General features: G+C 44.5%; 1 protein-coding gene and 1 non-coding gene across 4 annotated transcripts in view; one reads left to right on the forward strand and one right to left on the reverse strand.

Moving 5' to 3' along the window:
- PHF20 (PHD finger protein 20) overlaps positions 1-9,089 on the reverse strand; it is a 151,034-nt gene extending 141,945 nt beyond the window's left edge. For all 3 annotated transcript variants that reach the window (XM_087445337.1, XM_087445335.1, XM_004430452.3), the window contains exon 1: positions 9,019-9,089. The gene's annotated coding sequence lies outside the window, so the exon portion shown is untranslated. The remainder of the gene's footprint in view (positions 1-9,018) is intronic.
- Positions 9,090-10,623: 1,534 nt separating this feature from the next.
- LOC147914233 (U6 spliceosomal RNA) lies at positions 10,624-10,730 on the forward strand. Its single transcript, XR_015555683.1, has one exon. It is a non-coding gene; the product is annotated as a U6 spliceosomal RNA (small nuclear RNA).
- The last annotated feature ends 7,363 nt before the right edge of the window (positions 10,731-18,093 follow it).

An 18,093-nucleotide genomic window follows, 5' to 3' on the forward strand; every position in this document is an offset into this window, starting at 1 on the left:
AGAGTCATTACTCCATGGGGCCTCCAAAGACACTGGAGTTTTAAAGATATATAAATCTTTTAACAGACAATTAATCAATTACCTTATTCTTTAAATATTAACCTTTCTTCCTGGCCTTTATTATTAATACCACAAACGGCTAACATTTACTGAGTCTTCACCATAGGCTAAACCTTTGACAAATATCTCATTGCCAGCAATGCAGACAAGTTGGCAGTATTATCCCATTTTACACAGGAGGAAAAGGAGGCTTAGAGCAAATAACTTGCCATGGTCACCAAGCTAGGAAGAGCTGGGATTTGAGAAGCAAGACCTCCTCTAAAACCCACTACCATACTTACACTGCTTTTAAAAATAAGGCCTTTGGAGGGCCGGCCCTGTGACACAGTGGTTAAGTTTGCACACTCCGCTTCAGTGGCCCAGAGTTCATGGGTTCGGATCCCAGGTGCAGACCTACGCACCACTCATCAAGCCATGCTGTGGCGGCATCCCATACACAAAATAGAGGAAGACTGGCACAGATGTTAGCTCAGGGACAATCTTTCTCAAGCAAAAAGAGGAAGACTGGCAACAGCTGTTAGCTCAGGGCCAATCTTTCTCAAGCAAAAAGAGGAAGATTGGCAACAGATGTTAGCTCAGGGCCACTCTTCCTCACCAATAAATAAATAAATAAGTAAGTAAGTAAGTAAGGGCTTTGGGATATCCGAACACTAATAATATTAAGGGATTACTGTTAAATTATCTGTGAAAATGAGAAAAGAAATTTAAGTGTCTTTTTCTCACAGATACTACTGATGCAGTTACAGATGAAATACAAACTAACAAATAAGGTTCATGAGGGGATTTTACAAACATTTTGTTAGAGGAATAAAACAAAGTAATAGCAACATCTACTCAATTCATCACAGTTCACCAAGTTTCGATAACCTTATAAATTAGGTTTTCTTATTCCCATTTTACAGATTAGGAAATGGAGGGAAAGCTAACATTTACTGATGCTTTCAATGATCAGTATGAGGCAGTTATGACGATACTTGAGTGAGGAAACAGGTCCAGATAGGTTAAGTAACGTGCCATGCTGGAAATCTGCCTCCAGTGTCCGTGCCACAGTTAGCGGCCCAAGAGGTTTAAGCCACATGCCCAAGTTACATACAGTCCCAAGAGAGTGGCAGATGCTGGAACTCAAATTTGGGCATTCTGCCTCCAAAATCCTCATCCTTACCACCACTTACCCTGCAGCCTGGACATGAAAGGTGGCCTCTTTAACTATCTTGCCTTTCTGAATTGCAGATACATAATTCTCATACAGGTGACTACCTGACTGATTTCCTACTCACCAAAGCACACTGGACAGCATTCACCACTCCATGGGACCAAGGGCCAGTCAAGCAGCCCAAACCAGTCATGTCCAGGAGCCTCAAGAAAGGGAGCAAGGCAGCCTGAGCGGGAAGAGCTGGGCTTCTACAATTAAGAGATGTTTGCATGGTCAGGAACAGAATCTGGGGTGAGGCGGCAAGGCCACCTCCAGGGGGAAAAGTAAGGCAGCTGTAGAGAGGAGGATGTGAGAGCACTGCAGGCAAAGAAACCTGGACTTCATTAGCCAAATGATCTTGGACAAGTTACTTAATCTCAATTTCCTCATCCATTAGATGAGGATAACAGATAAACTGTAAAGATTCAATAAGATCCAATACACTGCTCAAAAAAATGCTAGCTGGGCCGGCTCTGTGGCTTGGCGGTTAAGTGCGCGCACTCTGATGCTGGCGACCCGGGTTCGGATCCCGGGAGCGCCCCGAGGCACCGCTTCTCCGTCCAACGCGAGGCCGAGTCCCACGTACAGCAACTAGAAGGATGTGAATCTATGACATACAACTATCTACTGGGGCTTTGGGGGGAAAAAACTGAATAAATAAAATCTTTAAAAAAAAAAAAAAAAATGCTAGCTATAGTTATTTTTACTGTAAAATGCCCACATTTCCAGACCAGGTTTCCACAACCTAGAAATTCCAACACCTGTGCACCTGCAGAAGCAAGGAAGGCATGTCAATCCACCTAGCCATGGATCTTTTCCATGTGAGAAAGAAAACTCTTGAAAATCAGGTCTCTACTAGGACAAAGAGAGCCCAAATATGCATCTAAGATGCCTGGGAAACAGCCTTTACAAATTTTAGGATTGTGTTCTTGACATGGGATAAGGTCTCATTGAATAAAATCATGGTTTGTTTGTTTTTTAATTTTTATTTATTTATTTTTCCCCCAAAACCCCAGTACATAGTTGTATGTCATAGCTGCACATCCTTCTAGTTGCTGTATGTGGGACGCAGCCTCAGCATGGCGGGAGAAGCAGTGCGTAGGTGCGCGCCCGTGATCCGAACCCGGGCCACCAGCAGCAGAGCACACGCACTTAACTGCTAAGCCACGGGGCCAGCCCAAAATCATGGTTTTAAATCCTTCCCCTGGCCCCTCCTCTCCTTCTTTCCCCAAAGTCCACTGATTCAGGCACCACCTCCCTTTCATACAACAGCTCTACATATGCTTGGTGACGCATACCAGGCTTCTCAAATTTTACAGGATTTCTGCAATCTCATTACTTCCATTATTTGGCCAAAGAAAGCAAAGGACAGCTGGGTACCTAGCCCAAGATCTAGCAAAGCTGTCACAGCATCATTACAAATCGAGGTTTCAATTTTCAACAGGTTACCCCAAGATCAGTCAGTCAACAACCTGTAAGGGGCAGTTGCTGAGAGAGACAAATAAGATAGAGACAGCATCCTCCCTTTCTCCAAGCTTACAATCTAACCAAGGAGGCTCTGAGTAAGCACACATTTTGGTTTAAAGAATGCTTATCAAGGGGGCCGGCCCTGTGGTGTAGTGGTTAACTGCGTGCGCTCCGCTGCTGGCAGCCCAGGTTTGGATCCCGGGCGCACACTGAGGCACCGCTTGTCAGGCCATGCTGTGGCGGCGTCCCACATAAAGTGGAGGAAGATAGGCACGGATGTTAGCCCAGGGCCCCTCTTCCTCAGCAAAGAGGATTGGCATGGATGTTAGCTCAGGGCTGATCTTCCTCGTTAAAAAAAAAAAAAAATGCTTATCAAGAAAAATGAAAACTTCCCCCCATTATTTCCTAGAAAGATATAAAAGGGAGGTTAGGAGGTTATATACATCTTTGAGCCCTGATTTCCAGGCAACTTGGCAACTGTTTTTGAGAATAATCAGGTGTTCTCAAAGAAATGTTAGTTTTACTCATTGATGAAGTTATTTGAAATCTAGATTTATTACTGTCCTTAGCAATTTCTTGTCTGGGGTTTTGTGAATGAGCATGTTCCCAGGAGGAAGAGCACTTGGAAGTAATTTTAAAATGGTGTTTGACTTAGGATACCTTTTCAAATTTCAGATAGGGAGTTTAAGCACCTTTAAAATCCAGGAACAAGTACCAGATAGCTGACTCCCCACAGATACGGGAGACCTTGGGAGAAGAGGGCTAAAAGCATCACATCTCACCTTCCCCAAACTCCAGCCCAAAGTAAACTACCTGCTTCACTTTTAAATTTCATTGTACCCACCCTGCTAATTCAAGGCAAAAAAGAAAGCTGTGGTTGGGGGGAGGGGAAAACATTTTTTAAATATACATCAGATAGGAGAACTTACAAATAAACATAGGTATATGTAAACTATAGACTCCCTCTTAGTGATTCAGGCAAGTAGCTGACATTGAATGGAGAATTCAAGGAAGATTTCTTTGAGATGTGTAGGCAGTTTTGAATGAAATAAAGCATAGAACTGGCAGAGGACATGGAGGCAGAAGAATGCTGAAGTTGGGTGTGAGGACAAACTGGCTGCCTCGGCTAGAAAAGAAGCAGTAGCAGAAGTGACTCGGACAAGGGAATGACTGGCAGCCCGCCCAACATAGCACATGAAAGAAATCAGATCTGCTACAACAAACTACCACAGACACTGGGTTTCTAAGCAAGGTACTGACCAAGACTCAGAGCAGGGGAGACCTTGGAGATAATCAGCCCCTCATTTTAAAGATTTTATTTATTTTATTTTTTTTCCCCCCAAAGCCCCAGTGGATAGTTGTATGTCGTAGCTGCACATCCTTCTAGTTGCTGTATGCGGGACTCGGCCTCAGGATGAACGGAGAAGTGGTGCCTCGATGCGCACCCGGGATCCGAACCCGGGCCACCAGCATCGCAGCACGTGCACTTAACCACCAAGCCACAGGGCCGGCCCCAGCCCCTCATTTTACAAATGGGGAGAATGAGGCCCAGTAACATTAAGTGACTTGCCTGAGGTCTCACAGTGAGTGGAAGGGCTGGGACTAGAGCCAAATCCAGATTAAATCCGTTACTGAAGAGATTCTGACATTCATGTGAGGGATGGGATGGGGCTGCGGTGGCGGGGGGGGGGGGGGGGGGGGGCACAACTGGGACGAAATAGTCTAATCATTCAGTTTTGTCCCGATTAGGGCCCAGAATAGGATCATGCTGGAAAAAGGCCATAACAGGTGACAGCCAAGGAAATAGGTACAGATGACCTAAGACATTTAGAAAGGAAAAACCCACTAAGACTCAGAAATAGATCAGAGATGTAGGTACAAAAAGAGAGAGAGCATCATAAGCCATGATCCCCATCAAAGAATGTCATCTTCCCACCAGCACTAGCCTTTGGGAAGCTCCCATACAGAAATAAGCCTGCAGTTTCCATTCAAGGTCCAGGCATCTGCCTTTCCCAGGTCCATTTCTAGAACCTAAAAAACCAAGAAGGACTCCTTGGAAATTCCAATACCTGTGACCCTGCTGACTTTGGGTATCTCAGACTCCGTACCTATGGTAGAATGACAGGTGAGGAACCAGAGAGACAGATTGACTGATTACTATATGGGCTATGCACTATTTACTAGAGGGATTCTACATCAATAATTATGTTCACCTTTAACCAAGAAATATTTAAGCATTTAAATTTGACAAAATACACAGAAATCAAACTCTTGGAGAAGTTTTAGCCATGGTTTTAAAAGCTAAATGCTAGAGTAACTGTAATTGAGTATAAATAATAGTCCTCAAAAGTGGACCATGACCTTATACAAACTCTAAGAGATGTGCATCTGGATAAAGAGAAATGACACCCCAGCATAAGGCTAACCACCACCTTTCTATTTTCACAGAGAAATCTTTGGCTTTGTGTATAGAACCTCACTACTCAAAGTGTAGTTCAATAACATTAGCATCACCTGGGAATTAGAAATGCAAATATTCAGGCCTCCCCTAAACCTACTGGATCAGAATCAGCATTTTAGCAAGACCACCCACAGTGACTTAGATATACATTCAAGTTTGAGATGCACTGGTGTAGAACACTTTAAGTGTGCATCATATATAACAGTACAAGATAAAATACCAAACAGGCAAATAAAGAGACAAAGTACCTCTTCACCTTCTGTATACCATATTTTATTAGGTACTGCTCATACAGACCTCCAATGTTTTTTAATGAATTTGGTACTTACTAATGACCATATGATCTACATGTGGGATCTATTTCACTTCCTGAAAAACACAACTTAGCTCTAGGGCTTTCATGTACATGAAATATAAAATAGCTTAGTTGTTTGAAAATACTACAATAATGGTTAATTTTATTCAACTTCCAACACTGAGTTCAGAGCACTTCTCCACAAGCCCCATTAATTCCCACAGGTTCCTTCGAGTATCATTAAATCCCCTGTATCTCTAAGAAGCAGGTGCTTGGCAAACATCCAATCTCCAAATGAGATTCAGAAGGACATGGTCCTGAAAATGCAGTATTTTCCTGCCTTGTCCTGCCCGTGTAGCTTCTCAAGGCCATACTCTCTTCCCCAATGAGGCCTCATACAGCTGCACACTCAAGTACTTCCCAAAAGGGAGAAAGTTCAGAGTTGTCATTATCCCATAAGCACTTGGGATTCTAGCTGTGGAGAAATTAATCTGGTTAGGGGTTCAGGCTGAGAAGCCCTGAGTAAGATCTGGAAAGGGGAGGGGAATACAAAAGAAAGAACCTACTGAGAGGCTATTAAGAGACAAGAGGTCTGAGGTAGTTGTAGATTTTAAGATGGGGGTTGGAGGCCGGCCCCATGGCTTAGCGGTTAAGTGCGCGCGCTCCACTGCTGGCGGCCCGGGTTCAGACCCCAGGCGCGCACCGACGCACCGCTTCTCCGGCCATGCTGAGGCCAAGTCCCACATACAGCAACTAGAAGGATGTGCAACTATGACATACAACTATCTACTGGAGTTTGGGGGGGGGAATAAATAAATAAAGTTTAAAAAAAAAAATAAGATGGGGGTTGGGAGCAAGGTTTGGCCCATATGTGAGAGGATGACGGGGAGAGAAAAGTATTTATCCCCCACTTGCACCCCAGGGACAAGAACAAAAAGAGTCACCAAGAGATTTCTCCAAATGACCTCTTTTCTTGATAAAAAGAAGGAAGAAAGCCAATGCAGGGAGGAAGCTTATGAGCTGGAAGCAAGATTAGAAGAATCTCTTGAGGTTTTTTCCCCAATACAGGGAAAAAAAGCAAAGGAGAAAACAGTATCCATCTAACAAGAATCTTGTAGGAAGCAAACCACCAGGAGGATTAATAGTCCTATGAATAACCAAAGAAATGCGAGTGGATTCCTTCCCAGTTTAAATCCAGCTCTGGGGGAGTCAGGCAGTCCTAGACTTGAGGCCACCTCCAGCTCTGGGCGAAGAAAGGGGAAAATCTCCACAGCCACTCAGTAAGCAGAGCAGTGTCCAAAGGGAGTGAGAAACCCGAAAAATGCCTGGGAATAGGGCAAGCCAAGAGAGAAGAGTTCCTGTTAGCAGAAAGCCGAAAGATAAAAGATAAAGTAAACATATGAAAGACAACATGCAGGCCTCCTTTTGTGGGGGCAGGGGGGATCCTCCCCTTAGGGGAGGAGAATTCAGGAGGTGTGACTATAGGAAGTTTGTTCAAAAAAAAAAGGCCACAGAAGCAGAGAAAGTGCTGTGCTAAAGAAAGATACATATTCACCAGAGGAAGGAAGAGGAAATGGGTGCACTGACCAGACAGGGAGAGCACCTAAAGGAAAATGGGGTTCCAAAGAGGGAAGGAGGGCCCATCCGGTGGCTTAGCGGTTAAGTGCGCGTGCTCCGCCACTGGCAGCCCAGGTTTGGATCCCGGGCGCGCACCGACTCACCGCTTCTCTGGCCATGCTGAGGCCGCGTCCCACATACAGCAACTAGAAGGATGTGCAACTATGACATACAACTATCTACTGGGGCTTTGGGGAAGAAAAGGAGGAGGATTGGCAATAGCTGTTAGCTCAGGTCTTCCTCAGCAAAAAGAGGAGGATTAGCATGGATGTTAGCTCAGGGCTGATCTCACAAAAAAAAAAAAAAAAAAACAAAGAGGGAAGTAAACTGAAGAGAGAAAATGTCTTAGATGGGAGAAAGGCTAAAAAGGGTAGGAGCTATGCTTAAGAACCACAGACCGCCACTTGGGAATGAAAGGACTCAGAAAAAAGGTGTGCCCTCCCCGATTTAAGAAGCATCAGGGGGCCGGCCCCGCGGCTTAGCAGTTAAGTGCGAGAGCTCCACTACTGAAAGCCCGGGTTCAGATCCCGGGCGCACACGACGCACCTCTTCTCTGGCCATGCTGAGGCCGCGTCCCACATACAGCAACCAGAAGGATGTGCAACTATGACATACAACTATCTACTGGGGCTTCGGGGGGGAAAAAAAAAAGGAGGAGGATTGGCAATAGATGTTAGCTCAGAGCAGGTCTTCCTCAGCAAAAAAAAAAAAAAAAAAAAGGAGGAAGATTAGCATGGATGTTAGCTCAGGGCTGATCTTCCTCATTAAATAAAAAAAAAGAAACAAGAAGCATCAGGAACCATCTTGGGCTGCACCCCAATTGTGTAACCAAAAGGCGTGTATTTCGTACATTCTAGGGACATAGGACACAAATACACTCTCAGATATAAAAATGAGTCTCCCCCAGAAAATAAGATAGTTTGATTTGCAAAACTCATGAAAAACGATGCAACCCAAAGAATAGAGTGACTGGAAAAGGCAGGGAATTCCCTTATTTGTGTAACTGCAAATATGTACCCCTAAACTTCAGGAATTGGATCTCATTTTCAGTAGACTCGAAATGAAGTGCATCCCCAGATTTGAACAGTTGGGGAAAGGAAGTAGCCCCTAAATTTAAGAAATTCTGGAAAGCATGTGGTCAGATTTGGGGCCTGGCAAAGGGGCTTCTTCCTTGGATTTGTGGGAATATAAGTATCCCAAAACTTTGGTCACTGGACCCCAGATTTGAGAAACTCGTTAACCAGGCAAACCCCAAATTTGAAAGGGAGTGCTTACTCAGATTGGAAGTTCGAACAAGGGAGTATCCTCTCAGTTTGGGGGGCTTGGGAAACGGGATACATCCTCAGTTCCCGGGCCTTTGGAAACTGAGATAAAATCTCAGGGCTAGAGCTTAAAAAGGTGGTGCACCACTCACATTTTCAAAACTAGAGAAAGGGGACACTCCCATAGCCGGGGGCTTGCGAAACGGGTGTGCTCCCCAGAATAGGAAGGATAAGAGTAAATAAAAGAAAATGCACTCCCAAAGCACAAGGCACCACAGTGCGTGGTGGCGGAGCTCTTGGGGGCCACACAGGCCAGGCTCTGGCCCTAGCGCTTACCCCCCACCCCCAACACGGCCCACTCCGCGCCCGGGGCCCGCACCCCGCGGCCCAGCCCCCTCGTGCGGCGCTGATTGGCCGCGGCCGCCGTCACTCTCGCAGACAGCCCTGGGGATTGGGCGCCGCTCGCATGCCCGCCACGCTCTCAACAGCGGTCCCCGGGCCTCCCTCCGGGCTGGGCGAGCGGGGCCAGGCGGGGAGCGGGGCTAGGCAGGGGACCGAAGCAGCGGTGGCGTCCGTCACCGTCCCCGCCCGCACGGCGCGCGCATGGCGCGGGCCCAGCCCGACGCGGCCCCAGCCAGCCGGCTTCGCCTCGCCGCGAGCTCACCTCACAGCCCCGCTCCGGCTGCGCCGCTCCAGGACCAACCGACAGAAGGACTCTGCGTGCTGCGCACCACGTGACCCCCGGGACGCGCCCAGCGTATTCCCCGCCCCCCACACACACACACGCACCATCGCCACCACCGAGTGACGCAGCGCCCCAGCTGCCCCGCCCTCGGCCCCGCCCGGACCGATCACCGTGGCGACGGCTCCGGCGGGTCACGCCCACTGCCCTGACGCGCGGGAACCAGGCCGGCGCCCTGATCCGGAGCACGAAGTCCCCACTCACCAGTAACCACTGTGATCACACGAAGCCCAGGACTGGACACTATCCATAACCTATTAATTTTGCCTCCTAAATGCATCTCGAAGCCTCCCACTTCTCTCCATCCCACGGCCAACACTCTAGTCTAGTCCACCATCACCTCTCTCCTAGATGATGGTGATCCCCTCCACTCCATTAGTCTTTCCCCTTCCAATCCATTCTTCACACACAAACAGTGGAGCTTTTCAAAATGCAAATATAACCAGCTATCCCCTGCTCAAAGCCTGTTTCCCATTGTTCTTAGGGTTAAGATCTAAATCTTCACTGTAGTATATCTACCAGGCTCTTCAAAGTCTGGACCTAACCTGCCTCTCTCATGTTCTCACACATCCAACTTCCCCACTTTCTCAGCCTCTTTCAAATCCTCAAACAAGCCAGGTTCCTTCCCTCGTCAGGATCTTGGTACTAATCCCTCCTCCACTTTGCCTCATTAACTCCTAGGAAAGGATACCAATTGCTGGTGTGGAAAGGAGCTGTATTTTGTCTCCGGAGACCGAGATCAGAGTTGCACCTACCCAAGAAGGGTATGAGATGTTTTCCCAATGGGACTTGGAAAGTCCCAAGGAGAAATGCTAAACATTTGTTATTTATGAGGGCAGTAACGACTCTATTTTACATTAGAAAGACAGAGCAGCCAGATTGCACTTCTTAAAATGTGAATCTAAACATGTCGCTGCGCTGCTTAACACAACCAATCAATCTCTCTAACTGCATCCTCCACCCTTGCTCATCCTCTGACCACACTGACTTTCTGTCAGTTTCTGTGGCTCTTTCCAGCTGCTCAGCCATTGAATAGGCTGTTGCTTTTTGCAAAGCTGACTCTTCAACCTGCAGGTCTCAGTTTGTCATCTCCTCAGCGAGATCCTCTTTGACTACATTATCTAGAAGTGCTCCCCTCAATCATATGCCTCCCCCGTGGCAATTATTCTCTACCTTATCACTGTTCATTTTCAACAGAGCACTTAACACAGTTTGCAATTATTTGTTTGTTCTCTTGGTTGTATTTGTCCATTTCTCGAATTAGAGTTATGGACTATCTTGTATACACTGAATTGTCAGAACCTGACAAATAATAGATGCTCAGTGCATATCTGTGGAAAGGATGAAAGGACAGAGAGTGATATTGAAAAAAATTAGTAGATTCTTCTTTATGACCTGAGTCATAAGAGAGGTGCTTTTCAAATTGGGGCTGGAGACTGAAGAGAGCATTTCCTCAGCTGAAGTAGTCAGGGCAGAGGGCAGTGCTTAGGAAGAGGTTCTGGGAAACCAGGGACAAAATCTTCAGCTGTGCTCATTTTGGCAGCACATATACAAAAATTGTAACGATATAGAAAATATTAGTGTGGCCCCTGCCCAAGGATAACATGCAAATTAGTGAAGCATTCCATATTAAAAAAAGAAAAGAAAAGAAACTTCAGGAATTTGAGGACTAGAACCACCTGCATGAACTCAGCTAGGTGCTCAAATTCAGGAAGAAAGGACCTTCCCAGGACCCTCTGGATTTATGTTTATTAACATGAAATTGCTCAGATGTTAGTGGCTGTTGTAGCATATAGATAATTTTTTTGCCCCACAACCACAGTAATGCCAAGAATCCCAGACTCCATAGCCCCGTATAAGTATAACATGTTTCTTTTCTTATTCGACTTGCGTGTATTGAGACCCAGCGTTGAGCTGGGCACCAAAAACTCAGAGCACAGTGAGATTTAGGCCCTGCCTTCGGGGAGCTCACAGCCTGGTAAAGGCATCATCACAATTTGAAGTTAAAATTCTTTTTGTCTGTTGTGAGTATAGGCACTGATATTATTGCAAGTACAGGCGAAAGAAAAAGATATTACAAGGATATTAGGGGCCCTGAGCAGGAGGGCAGCCTTGGAAAACAAGCAGCCCCACCAAGAAGCAGCAGCTGCTGCCAGCAGTACTACATACCACAGCTGGGATTCAGTCCTAACATCCCTTTGTCTTTGAGTCACTCACTCAAGAGGTGAAATCTTGGCCAGGAGCTGCTGTTAATTGGTCAGTCTCAGGTCGCGTGGATTAGGCCTGCCTGCTAGGGGAAGAAGAGAGGAACAATCTACCCCTAAGGATATTCCTCCAAATGGGAAGAGAGGGGAGGACTGATGCTGGCCAGGCAAAAATAATTTGATACAGATATGAAAAAAATACCTTAGGAGTTAAGCTCTTCCTGATTAAAAAACCTGCAGAGACCTGGCTCGCCAACTTCTTCTGAACTGGACATTCACTGGCTGCTAGCCACAGAACTCCAGTTTGCAAAGTTCTGTCAAAAGCCCAAGTCTTATAACTGCCTCTTTAGCAGCATCTAGCATTCTGCCTTAAGATCGTCCCCAGCATCTCACTAGTTGATCTCAACCTCCCAATCCTCTGTTAGGTAGAACTTTTCTTTGTACAAGATAGGCATTCGACTGATAGTTGTGATTGAGTGAATAAGTGAAAGAGTAAGTTTATAGCAGCCTCAACTCCAGAGAGCAGAATCTCTCCTGCTAAGTATCCAACCATTTCGGAATTGTGGTCCCAGCCCAGAAAATGACAGCTCCACAATGAAACCCTACATACACACAAGGTATACAGTAGCACAAGAGGCATTCAATACCTGCATGGAAGAGTCCTTTCCCTCCCTAAGCATCACTTTTCTTCAGTTGTAAAACGGGATGATATCTACCCTCACTCCAGGAATTGTCACATTTAAGTTAAATAACATATGAGAAAATCTATTGTAAACTGCAAAGTTCTATGTAAATGATTTTCTGATTGCTTTCTTACTAGATTCATTGTCTAGAGTATTCAAAATATCCCTAGCTTGGGCCGGCCCTGTGGCTTGGTGGTTAAGTGCGCGCGCTGCGATGCTGGTGGCCCGGGTTCGGATCCCGGGTGCGCATCGAGGCACCACTTCTCCGTTCATCCTGAGGCCGAGTCCCACATACAGCAACTAGAAGGATGTGCAGCTACGACATACAACTACCCACTGGGGCTTTGGGGGGAAAAAATAAAATAAATAAAATCTTTAAAAAAAAAAAAAAATATCCCTAGCTAAAGAGAAGCAGAACTAAAGAGAGATAGGATACTCAAATAGAAAACTGATCTTTCTCAACCTTTACCCGGCAAACATTTATACTCTGTCCTTACGCAACCTCAAGGCATTTACAGTGAATCTGTCGAGGGGAAAACTAAAACAGGAAAGCAAGCCCCTTAGCTGTGACTCACATCCACAGGCCCATGTACTCAGAGCATCACCAAGCTTGAGCGTGTCAGTCTCCAAAGCAGGAACTGGGGTATGATATGTGCAGCACCAAGCTGAGTATGAGAACTCAGGAAGCCGGAAACCACAGTCACAGCAGCCATCTGAGAGGTCCAAGAACCTCCATAAGGCACCAGGGGCCCAAGGGAAGTGGGTTGAGTTTTGGCCCTGGTCTGAGGTCTCTCCAGTCTGGGCCTGATGGAAAGTTCCTGAGCTCCCCAACCCTTAGCTGCTCTCCAAGTGAGGGGGAGGAGAATTAAGTAGGAATTCCAATACATTTCCAGCATTTTGCAAGATTATAAGGAGGGAGGGAGAAGAGGAGGGGAGAAGAGAACATTTTGTATTCTTGTCCTAGCCGCTAAAAAAAGTGATAAAAGCTACCTGGACCACTTCAAGGGCAGGGACTATGTCCTGTTCACCTTTGTCCTTGGGAGCTCCAGTATCTAACTGCTGTAATTTAAGCATTCTTAATACATATTTCTCATGGGTTGAAACTCATGCCAGCCCAGAGATAAAGAGAAAGGAGGAGGAATTTTGCCCCAGGGACTAAGAGAATGGAAGTGATAAAGAAGTGGATTAAACAAATAGTCTCTAAATCTGCTGATACTCCACTCTCCAAACTTCATATAATTTTATTTTAAATAGTTAATGCTGTCACATGATTCAAATGCCAGGAACTATATAAAAGGAATACAATACAAAATCTTCCTCAAATTCTTGTCCCTTTTTTTTTTTTTTTTGCAGAGGAAGATTGGCCCTGAGCTAACATCTGTTGCCAATCTTCCTCTTTTTGCTTGAGGAAGATTTGCCCTAAGCCAACTTCTGTGCTGATCTTTCTCTGTTTTGTATGCGGGTCACTGCCACAGCATGGCTGCTGACCAGTGGTGTAGGTCCACACCTGGGAACCGAACCCAGGCTGCCAAAGCAGAGTGCACCCAACTTAACCACTAGGCCACAGGGCCAGCCCACCTACTCTTACTTTCTTTTTTTTTTTTTGTAAAGATTTTATTTATTTATTTTTTCCCCCCAAAGCCCCAGTAGATAGTTGTATGTCATAGCTGCACATCCTTCCAGTTGCTGTATGTGGGACGCGGCCCCAGCATGGCCAGAGAAGCAGTGCGTGCCCGGGATCTGAACCCGGGCTGCCAGCAGCGGAGCGCGTGCACTTAACCGCTAAGCCATGGGGCCGGCCGATACTCTTACTTTCTTATGAATCCTTTCAGGATATCTTTATGCATATATAAGCAAATTTGAATATAAGTTCAAATATATTTTGACCCTTTTACACAAAAGGAAGCATTTATACATGTGGTTCTCCATCTTACTTTTTTCACTAAACAACACATTTTGGACACCCTACAATACATTTTGTACAATTATCTTGTTTTATTTATTTTTATTTTTGGTGAGGAAGATCAGCCCTGAGCTAACATCCATTGTCAAATCTTCCTCTTTTTGCTGAGGAAGATTAGCCCTGAGCTAACGTCTGTGCCCATCCTCCTCCACTTTGTATGGCACGCCACCATAGCACGGCCTGATGAGCAGTGCATAGGTCTGCACCTGGGATCTGAACCTGTGAACCCCAGGCCACTGAAGCAGAGCGTGTGAACTTAACCACTACACCACAGGGCTGGCCTCTATCTTGTTTTATTTTACTGCTGCATAGTATTCCTTGTGTGGATGTACTATAATTTGATTATTCAGTCTCCTATTGAAAGACATTTGGATTGTTTCCAATCTTTTACACTTTAAAAACAATGTTCCATTTACAAATAGTACAGCACATGTGTGCAGCAGAACTGTAGTATAAATTCTCAGAAATGGGAGATTTGAGCCACAGGGGTGTATATATTTATAATTTTGATAGAGATTCCAAGTTGCCCTCTATAGATTCCCCAAAGATATAACTCCACAGTTGCAAAATGTGTCACAAGTAATCTGTTATGTGTAATAATTAAAATCCAGCAATTTATTTACAGTTTCAGAAATAGAAATTGTTTCAAGATAATTCCCATAATGTTATTTCGCTCGCATTCCTGATAGGGAGAAAAATGAGTGATATTCCAGTTATCCAACTAGGAACGTGCATAACCCACTGCTACAATCATGTATGTCACACATGTCAATGTCATCACCATGTGTCTTTAAAAGAGATATTGGAAATGATCTTGATCTTTTTTTTTTTTTCTGTGAGGAAGATCAGCCCTGAGCTAACATCCTTGCTAATCCTCCTCTTTTTGCTGAGGAAAACCGGCTCTGAGCTAACATCTATTGCCAACCCTCCTCCTTTTTTTCCCCAAAGCCCCAGTAGATAGTTATATGTCGTAGTTGCACATCCTTCTAGTTGCTGTATGTGGGACGCTGCCTCAGCATGGCCGGAGAAGCGGTGCGTCGGTGCGCGCCCGGGATCCGAACCCGGGCCGCCAGTAGCAGAGCGCGCACTTAACCGCTAAGCCATGGGGCCGGCCCCCTATAGATCTTTTTTTTTTTTTAAAGTACTACTTTATTTTTTTGTTGTTTTTTTGTTTTGTTTTGTTTTTTGTTTTTGATCTTGATCTTGATGTAGGGGAAAATATCCTTAAGACACGGAAAGGACAAGCCATTAAGGAAAATGTTATAAATTCAACAGCATAAAAAAATTATATTCTATCCACAGATGTACATATATACATGAATGGTCTCAGGGGTGTAGGGAAACGAGACAGCAACTGGAGGGTAAGCAAGGGTAACTCAAACAAACAGGGACCATTCATTTTGTTTATAATGTTTATAAAAAATGTTGCAATAAATAATTCCCTTACTGATGGTCATTTACAATGTTTCCAGTTGTTATAAACAGTGCCTCAGTAAACAGCCTTGTACGTTCAAAAAAGGAAAAAGAGAGAAAAAGTGGATCTGTGCCGGGCTTATTAAATTGTGTGCCAAGAAACAATCATGGGGGCTGGCCCTGTGGCGTAGAGGTTAAGTGCACGTGCTCTGCTGCTGGTGGCCGGGGTTCGGATCCCGGACGTGCAATGACGCGCCACTTGTCAGGCCATGCTGTGGCAGCGTCCCATATAAAGTGGAGGAAGATAGACACAGATGTTAACCCAGGACCAGTCTTCCTCAGCAAAAAAAGAGGAGAATTGGCACAGATGTTAGCTCAGGGCTGATCTTCCTCACAAAAAAAAAAAAGAAAGAAACAATCATAGAATTGAGTGTGTCAATGCAATTATGTGCCTTTTGAGGTCAAAAAGAAAAAAAAAAGTGGTGGTGGGGGTGGTGAAAAATGTTGATAATTCACACTCTGCATCCCAAACCCCTCAGGATTCTGTCTTGCCTGCTTATTGACTCACTAAGACCCAAATGCTCTCTCTTCCTTCTCTGCTGCCCCACACACGTGGGTTTGAAATCTCACCTCCTTGACTTTACCCACCTCAGTCCACTGTTCCCTTGGGCCTAAAACAGTATCCGAAGTCCAATCTAGATTCCAAATTCCAGGCTCTAAATAGCACCACCAAAGAAAGCCATTGAATGACAATTACAGAGAAACAGGTGGTCACAAGTACTCTCACATCTTATTCCACTTTTCCTGCTTTCCTTGCCTATGTCATTGTCTTTTTTTTCTTTCTTGCTACTTCATAAGCACTTTTCAGGCCTTTATGCTTTTCAAAGGTTTATTTATCCTCGTTACTAAATCATCACCTCTCCTCCTACTACTCATCTCTTTTTATTTTCAAGGGAGCCTTTTTGTTGGAGGAGGTAAAATAGATGCAGAAACTTCTATATAGCTGGCTAAAGTAGAAATTAAAGATGCCATAAAAACTCAAATGATGAAACCTTAGGAATATACGGAAGAGCTGGATCCTGCCCGCTTTGAACTCTGTCCTCCCACCACATGCCTTGAGGTAAGACCTCTGACTTTTTAGAGGCCAGATGAGGAAATAAAAGTTATATTTATATTCCCTATAGATTTTCCAGATTTTCCTTGCCTGTCTCCCCTTCCTATTCTACTTCGAATCTTTATCCCTTTTGGAAAAATAAATAGATAATGATAACACTTATTGAACATTCACCGTTTGTCAGGCACTGTGCTGAGTACTTTACATGAATTATTTAATATTCACAATAACACTTGAAGAGAGGTCCCTATTTATTATAATCACATTGCAGTTGAAGAAATGAGGGCCCAGAGAAGTTAAGTTAATTGTCTGAGGTCACATTGCTAATAATAATTTAAGCACAGACAGTTTTACTCCAGATCTCATGCTTATTAATCCTAAACTAACCAAATTCTCGGTAGAGCCTCCACTAGTTCCTTCGCTCTCAAACTCTCTTCCGTCTAGCGTATTCTTCAGACTAGTTGACTATTCTAACGTAATGGTAATTGTAAGCGAAGTGATCCTTCTAAAAACGTGTCAGATCATCTACTCTTCTGCACAAAACCCTCTGATGTTGTCCCCTCTCTAGCTGAAAGCAAATCCAAAATCTTTACCTATGAGCCCTTCTTGATCTGCCCCTTGTGTTCCCCAGCTTTCTGACCTCCAATTCTTTTCTCTCTGCTTTGCTTGCTCCAGCTGCACTGTCTTCCGTGCTTTTCCTTAAATACACTAAGCACACGTCTACCTAGGGTTTTGTACTTGCTGTTCTCTCTGCCTGGAAAGATCTACCCCCAGATACCCGCAAGACTGACCACTTCATTTCCTTCTGGTCTCTGTTCAAGTGTCATTTTTTCGTAGAGGCTTTCCCTGCCGCTCTAAATAAAACAGTATCCTGTTCTTCTCTATCTCCCTTATCGTCATTTATTTTTCTTCAGAGCACTTATCACCACATGGTATATTATTGTATATTTATTTTTCTGCTAGTAATCTGTTTCATATCCTTAGAATTTAAAAATCTTAATGGGGGGGGCTTTGTTTAGTTTACTGCTGTATTCCCAGTGTATGGAATGATGTCTAGCATGAAACAGGTACTTAATATTTTGCATGGATGATAATATCAAACAATATTTTTGGGTTGCTTCCATTATGCCAGCCACTCTAAGTATTTTACATATATATTTTCTCATTTAATCTTTATAACAACCTTAGGAGATTTAACAACACTTTTAATGTGATGTCCAAAATTTTTCAGTGGCCTGTGAACAACTTGCTCTCTGAGGAAAAAGAAAAGGTTAATTTGTAGCATTTGTGTATGTCTATGGTGTAAATATTTACACTGTAGCTGATTTCAAACTACCAATGTGAGATCAACTGGCTCACAAAATTCTTGGACATTTAGTAATCAGTTCATGAGCTGGTATGAGCCCACTCCAGCACACCACTGCTACTGTTCTTAGCAGAGCATAGAAGACCTTTCACAAATTAGCCCTTACCTATCTTTCCAACGGAATCTCCTCTGACTCTCCAACTCACCCACGCAGCCCACTTTCAAATCTTACAGAATTCCTGTCTGTGAGAACATGCCCTGCTTGTCTATGCTTAATTATCACTGGGTAATGTGCTCTATTTCTGAGAAGCTCT

This window comes from Ceratotherium simum, chromosome 21 (assembly GCF_057802395.1).
Source record: "Ceratotherium simum simum isolate JZ-2026a chromosome 21, ASM5780239v1, whole genome shotgun sequence".
In the NCBI taxonomy this organism is placed as follows: Eukaryota; Metazoa; Chordata; class Mammalia; order Perissodactyla; family Rhinocerotidae; genus Ceratotherium; species Ceratotherium simum.